Source organism: Pan troglodytes, chromosome 5 (assembly GCF_028858775.2).
Source record: "Pan troglodytes isolate AG18354 chromosome 5, NHGRI_mPanTro3-v2.0_pri, whole genome shotgun sequence".
In the NCBI taxonomy this organism is placed as follows: Eukaryota; Metazoa; Chordata; class Mammalia; order Primates; family Hominidae; genus Pan; species Pan troglodytes.
In genome coordinates this window covers 56905318-56917161 of record NC_072403.2, presented here as the reverse complement: position 1 = coordinate 56917161, position 11844 = coordinate 56905318, and the positions used below count along the sequence as shown (strand labels likewise).

Below are 11844 nucleotides of genomic sequence, written 5' to 3'. Positions count from 1 at the left end.
AATTGAGCACTGTCCGAAGACATTCATAAGCATTATCTCAATTGTTTCATTTCTATTATTATTTACACTATTGTAATTACATTTTAGAGATGAGAAAATTGATATTAAGGATTATGACATTGTGATATAGCTTTGGATATGTGTCCCCACCCAAATCTCATGTTGAAATGTAATCACCAGTGTTGGAGGTGGGGCGCAATGGGAGGTGATTGAATCCTGGGGGCAGATTTCTCCTGAATAGTTTAGCACCATTCCCTTGGTACTGTCCTTATTATAATGAGTGAGTTCTTGAGAGATATAGTGGTTGAAAAGTGTGTGGCATCTCCCCCATCTCTCTCCTGTTCCTGCTCTCACTATGTGATGTGCCTCCTCCCCCTTTGCCTTCAGCCATAATTGTAAGTTTCCTGAGGTCTACTCAGAAGCCAAACAGATGCCAATATGCTTCCTGTACAGCCTGCAGAACCATAAGCCAATTAAACTTCTTTGTTTTATAAATTACCCAGTCTCAGGTATTCCTTTATAGCAGTGCAAGAGCAGCATAATACGTATCATCACCTGCCAAAGTCAATGTTTATATTTTTACTTGAGCTATCTGTCTGCTCAAGACCCTGTAATACCATGCACGAGACTCTAGAGCCTAGGAAGAGTGTGGGTAAATAATAACATAGGCAAAGTTTGTCTCCTGCATTCCCAAGCCTACCACCCACCCATGCCACTTCAGGATTCATTTATCTTTCAGACAGCCTCCTTCTCCTTCTCCCTTTTTCCCCTACCCAAAGTACACAATTCTCTGTGGCTACCCTTTTAAGGACAGGGAAGCAAATCTAATAAGTGAGTCTTGAGCAAAGCTACTCATACTTAGTATGAAATGATTGGCAGATGAGAGACAGTGTGTATGAACTGGTAAAATTAAACAATCAGCAATGAGATAAGGCAGAAACATTAATAGACTTATCATCACGAAACTTGTTTCTCTCATAGACTGTGAGCTGGTAGAGAACCAGGATTATGCATATTAACTTGTTTAACTAACTCAGGGTCACTTGCATAACAGAAACTGTATATATGTTTGTCAAACTGGGTCAAACTAATTCTGGCTTTCCCACTCAGTTTGGAGTAACCTAATACAAACAACTTTGTAGACCTCAGTTTATTTACCTATATTATGGGAGAGTTAGACCAGATCAGTGGCTTTCAGACTTATTTTTCATGGAACCCTGCATTCAAATAAAATATTAATCATGATCATAAACAAATTAAATGGATAAAAGTAAAGCCATTTTTGTTTAATTAATAGGCTAGCCCATTCCTCCCTTCTCTAAACAGTAACAAAAACCATTAGAATGTGTTATACCTAACTTTTATGGTGCTTAATGTTTATTAACTGTATGTGTTAAACATTCCAAATTAAAATTTGTTTTAATACAGTTATCTCATTGAATTAATTTAATTTTAACTTTCTGGGCAATAGTGTCAACACAGTCCATTTAGAAGGCATACCACTTACTAGCTGGATGACTTTGAAAATTTTCTTAATTTTTCTAAGCTTCATAGGCTTTAGCTCTAAAATGGGAATAGTTTGAAGAAGAGGATACAAGGAAATAAGGAATGTAGTATACTTATCCAATACCTTCCACAGAATAGGTGCATATTTAATGGTTCTGTTGGAGGGAGGAGGTTTTGGACCCAGCATAAGATTCCAGCACTGCACACTCAGACCAACCAACAGAGTTTCTGGTCCTACAACAAACCTGAGGGTGGCTCCTTAGGGGCAGATGTACTCAGGCAATACTGAGAGGAGGGACTCCATGGGCATTGGTTACTGGCTGCTATGATAGCAGTCAGCTTCTCTCTGGGGCAAACAGTACCCTTGTATTTAGGAGCTGTAAAAACAAACCCCAATTTACTATCTTATTTGGAATTTATTTTTCTCCAGTCATAATAAAATTTTTTTGTGTGTGTTTTGTTGTTATTGTTGTTTTTGAAATTAATTATATTGGTCAAAACTCCCAGGTTTTGTCAAGATTTTAAAGCCTATACAACACAAACATTTACAGTCATCTAGTAAGATTTCTCTGCTCCCTCCTTCCAGGAAACATATCAAATTGAACTTGAAGAAGGTTCATTATCATACACAATTTCAAGTATGGTCATGAACTATTTAGATTACCACTTAGAGCAATACTTACTATTAATTTCATATAACTGCTAATTAGCAATGAGACACTTGAAATTATTTGAAATTTTTGACCCAATTTAAGAATGTCATAAGTATTTTAGGAGAGCAGTTACATTGCCAAAAAAAAAATCCAACTGAATATTTAAAATCCATGCCTTTTATGACATGCTAATTATATTTCAATTTTAAAAGAGGTATTACAGATATTCAAAATGGCTACACACCAGAAGTTCTTATGACTTGATATTGTTATGTGGGATGAATACTACATATAATTAATATGTGAGATATGAACACTTTTTATTAGGCCTTAATGGAGGTACCTAACCATTTTTTTTTATCTTTAGGGATTCAAAGAATGTGAGATTCAGTACGAAGGTCAGTGACATGCTGAAATATTTGAATTCTCCCATTTCATGAAGCATCAGTTCTTTTCCCCTCTTCAATTCTTTTATGTGACTGACAGTTCCATCCATTTTTTCCTGAGGCTACTATTGAAATTCCTTTGTACCTGTAGAAGCAAGTTTGCTGGTTCAAGAATTTTGTTTTACCTCTGCCTCTAAGACTTGTCAACGGCAAATTAGGACAAGGAATTCTAATTTATGTTTCAAAGGCTTCAATAGTAGTGAGAGGTATTTTTATTTACATTCCCCCCCAAAAGTGTCAAGTCAAGATGATGAACCACAACACACTACTGTACAATTATTAGAAAATTACAGGAGGAGTTGTGAAATATGAGAAGTAAGGGCAAGTGGAGAGAATGTGGCTAATTCTATTAAGACTCCTAAAATGTGCAGCACAGCAGCCGAAATTGGACTGGAGGGAAGCAGAATGTGTATCTGACCCTTGTTTGTTCACATTCATTACATATAAACATATATATAACCTTCCCATAAACATATGTACATTTAAAGAGGTTAAAACCATTTCTAATGTTTCTACTACTACATAATAAGCCTAAACTAAATACAAGCTGGTCTTAGCACAAACAGGGGCTTTATCATGCTTGTTTTGTTGACATGCTGTGAATATTTTCAAATATACAGAAAAGTTGAAGCAACTTTGCAGTGAATGTTTATATATCCACTACTTAGAATCCATAATTAACATTTTCTGTATTTGCTTTATCACATATATATCCACTTCTCTCACCTGCTATCCAATCATCTTATTTTTTGAAGCACTCAAAGTAAGCTACAGACCTCAGTAACTCTAAATCTCAGTGTGGTTTTTATTTTCTCTTATCCTGATGCTAATCTAGTCACTGAATGATAACATTGGTGCTTTTAGCTAAGGACTTTTGGTTTTTTAGTAGTTTGTCTTTTTTCCTTGTATGAAGGTATTTTACTTGTTAGATCATTCTACTGGCAATATTATGGGGAACATGCAAAGTGGGGACGAAGAGGAATAGATTTCCATCTCAAGCTCCATTCAGTACAGTGCAGAAAATATGATACAATTACATGGTGGTAAATTCAGCTGCCTTCCTGATTATGATTTCCCTCAGACATTTCAGATTTAAGCTCCATGACATTCAAGATTCACCTATCACTCTTCAATTCTAGGGCTGACACTAAGGAACTGAGGCATTGGTGATGGACGTATGTTCTTCACAATCTTGATCAGTATCTCTCCTGTTATGGAATCATATCAGATGTGTTAGGTCCTCTCTGGTCTACGGACACGTCCTCTTCTATGCCAGCACTGGTTGAAGTGTAACTAGAGTATCATTCAGTCCTTAGAGGGTTGTTCCACTCTGTAGTCTTCAATGTGGCATTCCCTGCAAGGACAAAACTTCTACATGCCCATTGACATGTTTCATAGCTCATTTTCCTTCACACAGAGCAAGGGGCAGGGAATGAGGCACAAGAAATTTTGCATGTTCTCCAGTCCCTCTTTGTGGCTGCAGGAAACATGACAGTTTTTCTTTGGTCTTCTTACACCTAGACAGACCGCAACGGCATTTCCACTCTCTGGTGCCCATCCCAGGGTTGCTTGGGAGTTCTCTGCTTTTTATGGCTTCGCCCACAGGGAGAGGAAGACTGCTTTCTAATCTCAGATCCTCAAGCCTAAAAAAAATTCTATTCTGCCCCTCTCATCATACACACAGAACTTTCACACCTCATCTAATACTCTTACCTCCTTTCTAAAATCTCTAGCCTGTCTCTTCTAGCCTAGAAGGTTTTATATTCACTCACTGTGCCAGGTAAAACAGGATAGCTATGTATTCTTCCAAATTTATTGTTTAATCTAGGCTCTAGATCTTGGGAGATCAGAAGCTGAGCATTACCTTATTTTGTTTTTCTTTGCATTTCAGCTGTGACTTCAATTTCCTTGGCACATAGAGTCCAAACATAGTTTGAACAGAGGAAAGGTGGTGGAATAACAGATTTTTTTTTAGAAAAGCAAAAAGCATCACAATACTACTTAGCTCATCTCTTCATATCTGCACTGTATGGGTTCATATGTTGCCTAGAATAGTAGTTCTCAACTGGGGGCAATTTTGACCCCCCCACCCACACACAGGGGACATTCAGCAGTATCTGGAGACATTTTTGTTTTTTCACAATTAGAAGAGGTGGGTGCTACTGACATTTTTGTTTTTCACAATTAGAAGAGGCGAGTGCTACTTGCATTAGAGAGACATGTGATGTTGCTAATCAAACTACAACGCACAGGATAGTCCCCACAACAAAGAACTTTCCAGCTTTCCAGCCAAAAACAGCAAGAGTGTCAAAGTTGAGAAACTGTCGTCCAAACCAATCCTTCTAAAACTATGTTTGAGGGAGCCCAAGGATTCTATGAAAGGGTTATCTCAGGAGCTGTGGGGAAGATCAGTAGCCTCCCCCATCTTGCTCCAACCAGAGAAATTTTACACATAAGTTTCCATATAAAATTTCATTTTGTGGGAAAAATGGAGGGGTTATTCATTACATTTTTTAAATCACTATAATAGATTATCCCTAGTGAAATGTTTTCCTAATTTTTTTACAGATCATAATTTTTTAATATAGGGGGACTAAAATGATATTTTGCCAATTAATGACATTAATAACATTTTAAAAGACTCTCATTCATTTTTACTATTATTTACCATTGTCTCATAAAAGAAATAATCCTCTCCCAGCAAAAAGACAAGAAATTTATAATTTCAGAACAAAGAACAGCAATTCGAATTGAAATATTTTAGCCTCATGGAAAACTTACAGTTGTTATTTGTGCTTTTCTCATTTGCAGCAAGCCAGTACAAATTTTGTTACAGCCCAGCCGCTGTTGAGAGACTGATAAGAACCTCTGCTACAGAATCCTTCAACTCAGGGATTCAATAAAATCTTTCTGAGTTTTCCTCAAAGTACTATCTCATTAATTCAGTGGCTCTTGCAAAGGTTTCTGCCCAAAACTATAATAGTAAAGAGGCCTACATTGACAAATACTTCTCAAATAAGCCACAGCAGTTAGAGTTCTGAATGTGGAAGCTTGTCCAATTAAGCCTAGGTTTTACAGATTCTAATACAGGGTAAGAGAAAAATACATTATAAGAAATCACAGTAATGTTTATATTCATAATGGATAGTTGCCTCTATTTAGTTCTCCCTCCCTTCATCTCCAGTCCAAATTCCCAGGAATCAGCACCATAACAATTACCAGCAGGACTAGGCTCACTAACCCAGGGTACAAGATTGACAATCAAGAGTCAGTTAAAGAATGAACAAGAGTGAAGGTAGATGACATTATATCTGAATTTGTGACTGCTGACCAAATGATTTGAGTGAAAACTTACCATGTTTATATTCATAAGCCATGAAAACAAAGACAAAGATATTCTCAAGCATTGTTCTAAGCCATGAAAACATACACATTGACATTTTCAAGCATTTTTTTTTTTCTATCATGAGGAACACAACAAATTCCTGTCAGTAATGGTTGCCCAGGGCTCACAACCTGTGCAGGTAGTGGGATCTCCAATTGATTCTGTTCCATGTACACCCAGAATGAGAAGACAGGAAGGAAGCGTTAGATTTTATTTATTTTTTTTAGATGTATTAACTGGTAAAATCTACTTCTCTAGAGAGATCTCATTTGTAAATACTTAGACCATTTTATTCTCCCCCATTAGCCCTCAGCTCCATCCTCCCCCTCCCACCAGCTAACATTCACATAATGAAAATAATTTGTCAATGAACAGCTCTTAGAAGAGATAGATTAAGTCATAAAACAAAAACAATTTCTTCTACATAAATTTCAGTGATGTCATTGTATTTTACACTGCTAAGAGAACTGACATCATTATTAGTCAATATTAATGAAACTTCAAACAAATGACAATGTAGACTACAAAAATACCACAAAATAGAAGATATGCTTTTAATTCCTAAGGGTTCAAAGTCTAAGAAAAATTCAATATATTCATGCATAACATAACCAGATCTTATCTGGCCCCTAGAACTCACAGGGTGAATCACACATAAGGCACACACAGAGCGTTTTCCAATTCTATTGTGGGCTTTGATATATTATTGTTACTTTGCTTCATCTCGTTTTGTTTTGCGTGGACATAATAATAGAGAAAAGGTGACTAAAAATGGAAGTGAAGCAATAAAAGAAAACAACTAAAATATATTGAACTTAATATTCTGGGTCAGATGTTACGTGTAACTGTTTTATTTATTCTAAAGTAGTTCTAACAGTCCTTTGAGATTATAAAAATAATCTATGTGTGATGAAATTGGAGTTTAGAGAGGCTAAGGACCCTTTGCAAGTCCATACCTTTAACCCCAAATAAGATCACCTTCAAAGTCCCTTATCTTACCACTCCATCATGCTGAAAGAGGGTACATTGAGCAGGCTTTTATAGTGTGCCTATCATATGGTATATGCTTAATTATGGAGTCATGGAACAGGAACTTGGAAAAAGAGGAACTTTTAAAAAATTCATTCATTTCACAAATATTTATTGAGTACTTACCCTGTGCCAGACAGAAGAGAGGCTCCTACCTGGAAATGTTGACAAGGAATAAAAGATAAATATTAGTCAATTGCTGATAATTACTGAATCTCACCCAATCCCATTGGTCAGCTTTCCAAATAGCTTCTGCACTCCGGTTGGTAACATCACATTATTGGGGGCATGTGATTCCCAGCAGATCTGCTTCTCCCCAGAAGCCTGCTTTCTAGGCTCACTCTGATTTCCCTGACTTTTTTCAATCACAGTTTGCATACAATCTGCAAATTACTAATTTTTGCAAGTTCAAATAATTTAGTCATTAAAAAATAAGCCTTTTTCTTTATCTTTTGTAAGAGTTATATAGTGCCTAGTTCACAGAAGGTAGCCACAGAGGCCTTTTGTTTTTCTTCCTAGAAAGAAACAGAGAGCCTTAGCCCAGCCTCCTGATTTTACTGATAAAGAAACTAAAGCACAAGGAAAGGACTTGAATTTTTATACTTACAGGACTACTTACTAACAAAACTAAGACAAAAACTCAAGTCTCCTAACTCCTGGGCTAGTACTATTTGCAATTCTATGACCATTCCCCCTGCCATTTGGAATTGAGTCAATTCCCCAAATAGAGAAATCTTTCCAATTTATAGCTTTAATTATGGGTATGAGAGTCACCAAATTTTCTGCCTATTCCCATGCCCATTTTCTAATTAAACAAGTGATAAAAGATGTGACTGACGTAATGAACATCAAAAAAGAAGAAATAATGAAATAAACATTATGAGGTTATGAGTTGGCCTGAGATCAATTCACTGGTCTTCATTATACTTATTCATACAAGCTTGGGTTTTATCCAGATGAGCTCCAACTCTGTATTCTAATTCAGCACTGTGGTAGCTTCACATATTTTATGTATTTAAAAAATAGTAAGACATCAAATCCAATCAAGAATATTTAAGATCCTATATGCATAAAACATTATCATAGGCAATACAGAAAAATAAACCTGTTTCAAAGATAGAGTCCCTGATATAAACAAGTTTTACAATTTTTTTTGCAAAAAAAATCAGCAGAATTTCTTTCAGGAGAGACATGTCATTCATTCATTCATTCTCTAGTGAAATTGAGCATCTATTATATACAAGCACTTTATTAGGGAGACCATCAGTGAAAAGGATCCAACAAAAGAAGCACAGGTATAGATGTATTCATTATTCATTATACATTGTTGCATAACTAATTACCCCCAAACCTAGTGGTCTAAAACAACAAAATTGTATTATTCCATAGTTTCAATTGGTTTGGAATTGAGTCATGACTCAGCAGGTGCCTCTGGCTCAAATCTCTCATGAGTGGAAGTTATGCTGCAGGCCAGAGCTGCTATTTTATCTGAAAACTCAAATGCACAGGAAGGGGGCTAGAAAAGGTTCTGCTTCCTATTTCACTCACACGGTTATTGGCATACTTTAGTCCCTTACCATGTAGGCTTCTCCACAGGGCTGCCTTGGGACACAACTGAGTTCCCAGTGTTCTCAGGGAGAACACTTCAAGAGAGAACACCCAAAACAGAAGCCATTGTCTTTTTATAGCCTAACCTCAGAAGTGACATCCCAACTTCCCATCACATCTGCACTATTCTGTTCAGTAGAAGTCAGTCAATAGGTCTAGCCCACATTAAAAGGGAGAGAATTATAACATGGAAGGAGTCATCACTGGGGCCATGTGAGGGACTGTGTATCATCACAGACCTTGCCCTTAGGAAGCTTAAAGCCTTTTATATTATAATTTTTTTTACTATGTTGTTCCATGGGTTTAAAATATAACTGGCCAATGGTAGGTTCCCAATAGACATTTGTAGATAGACATTTATCTATCTAGGTGATAAATAAAAAAGGCAGACTGGGGCTAAATTGAGAAAGTCCTAGAATGCCTAGGTGAGTATTTTATAATTAATTTAGTGGACAAGGTAGAACCACTCATAGTTGGACCACTAAGGAGCATAATAGTTGGGGAGAACTTTTCTTCAATCTAATAATGTCATTTGCCACCAATTCTTCTGTTCTTTCACAAGTGATGAGAAGATGGCTTCCATCCTTGTTTCTACTTTAAGGTTATCACCTATCCCAGTTTGCTGAGACTATGGGAGTTTGCAGGACATGGCACTTCAGTGCTAAAACAAGGAAAGTTCTGGGAAACCTGGGATGAGCTGGTCGTCCTACTCTACCCCCATAACTCATTTTTCCCTTCAGGAGGAACAATGGCCAAACTGATTGGTTCACATGTCCATGGGTTACCTCAAAAACTAATAGTCTCTCTCTCACCATCCTGGGCCAGCTATGCTTAGCCATGGTGGGGGTCTCATCTCATACTTCCACTGCCTACTCAAGAAGGCTCAACCAAGTTCTCTTATCTGGGTTTGCCAACAATGAAATAGATGGTGTACACTGTTTCATTGTTTCTATTTCTCAACTCAACGGAAATCACAGGGAAAAGAACCAATTAAGATCTTCCATATATGTAACAATGATTGAAGCTGTATTTTCAGAGTATTTAGTGAGTAGTTATAAAGTGCTAACTATGTGCCACACAAAGTATTAGAGAAAGAGAAATAAGGCAATCCTTACCCTTATGACACTCACAGCTGAATGGGAGGACAGATGTATAAACCAGTTTTTAAATACAGCACATTAAGTCATAGTCAATGTCTGTCAGAAGGGTAATACAAGTTTTGAGTGTTTCTTCAGGAGGTGATGTTTGAATCGAATCATAAGAAATGAATACAAGTTTGTGAGGCAAATACGTTAGAAAGGGCATTCTAATAAATTGAACAGCATACAAAGACATCGAAGTATAGAAACATGAGGGTAATAACAGAAAATAATTTAAAATGTCTCCATCAGTAGGAGAATGCAGAGGCATTGCAAAAAAAAAAAAGGTAAAGTTTATCTGGGTACTGGACATTCTGGAATACCAGATTAAGACTAAAGACTAAGAAACTTAAGTTACAGATTGGAAGGTGGGAAGAACAGCTATTAACTCTGAAAATGGTTGGGGGCCATGTAAAAACTGGAAATAAAATGTGTATTCATTAGGGTTCTCTAGAGGAACAGAACTAATAGGATATATATATATATATATGATATTATATTTTATATATATGATATTATATTTTACATATATAGGAGTTTATTAGTATTAACTCACAGGATCACAAGGTCCCACAATAGGCCATCTGCAAGCTGAGGAGCAAGGACAGCCAGTCTGAGTCCCAAAAGTGAAGAACTTGGAGTCTGATGTCTGAAGGCAGGAAGCATCTAGCACAGGAGAAAGATGTAGACTGGGAGGCTAGGCCAGTCCAGTGTTTTCACATTTTTCTGCCTGCTTTATATTCACTGGCAGCTGATTAACTGGTGCCCACCCAGATTAAGGGTGGGTCTGCCTTTCTCAGCCCACTGACCCAAATGTTAATCTCCTTTGGCAACATCCTCACAGACATACCCAGGATCAATACTTTGCATCCTTCAATCCAATCAAGTTGATATTCAATGTTAACCATCACAAGTCCACCTCTTGTCAACTTGAACCCATACACATCTCCTGAGATCATAAGTAATCTTCAAACAAAGACAATAATAAGGTCATAATTACACTAACATAATACAACTATCTTTTTTTACAACTGGAACACACCAATCCCCAACCCAAATACTATTACATAAAGTTTACTATCGCAAGGACAAAAAACCAAACACCACATGTTCTCACTCATAGGTGGGAATTGAACAAGGAGAACACATGGACACAGGAAGGGGAACATCACACTCTGGGGACTGTTGTGTGGTGGGGGGAGGGGGAAGGGATAGCTTTAGGAGATATACCTAATGCTAAATGACGAGTTAATGGGTGCAGCACACCAGCATGGCACATGTATACATATATAACTAACCTGCACATTGTGCACATGTACCCTAAAACTTAAAGTATAAAAAAAAAAAATCATATGTGCTAGGAAAAAAAAAAAAGAGTCCTAATAGTATTTTGTATTTGTTCATTTCTTTTAGCAATTTTTTTCTATATTTAATATATATTTTGAAGCAATATTAGGTACTTGAAAGTCATTAGTATCATTTTCATTTTCAATGGATTTTTAAAAATTTTGTCAATATGAAATATCTTTATCTTTATCATTTTTGTCCTTAAAATTTTTAACTACATAAATTTTTTTGCATTTAAAAAAATACTTAAATGCTGATATGAAGTCAATAAATCTTATGTTACATGATAAAGGAAAAGGAAATAAATGAAGATACTTTGTTAGCACAAGTGTATACATGTACAAACACGTTTTTAACACAAGAAGGAGGAAATACTCATGACCGTTACAGTACTCGTTTCTGCAGCTGGTCATGTGGTTGTAGTTGGTATTGATGACTACCTTCTTCTACTACCCATTCTATATTCCCTTTGCCTTCAGCAAGCACCTCAGCAGGTAGTGGTTTTTTTTCTAGTGGAGTGACCAAATCTTCATTTATGAAGGGTCTGGGCCATTTGTACTCCTGCCTGAATTGGGCTGTTGTAGTTTCCCATTACCTTAATCACAAGGCATGGTAATACTAAGAGATGCCCTAATGAATCTCTTGTATTCCATGCATTCTCTTCCTTACCTCTCCTGTGGAGCAGTAGACTGATTTTGTCTTGATAGTCTGGGTCAATCACCCCAGCAAAC

At 36.7% G+C, this 11844-nt stretch overlaps 1 long non-coding RNA gene across 1 annotated transcript in view; it reads right to left on the bottom strand.

Annotated features, from left to right (window-relative positions):
• Nucleotides 1–6065: 6065 nt before the first annotated feature.
• Nucleotides 6066–11844, bottom strand: part of LOC134810306 (uncharacterized) — a 211630-nt gene continuing 205851 nt past the window's right edge. Inside the window, exon 4 of the long non-coding RNA XR_010158041.1 lies at nt 6066–7174. This is a non-coding gene — a long non-coding RNA (uncharacterized LOC134810306). The remainder of the gene's footprint in view (nt 7175–11844) is intronic.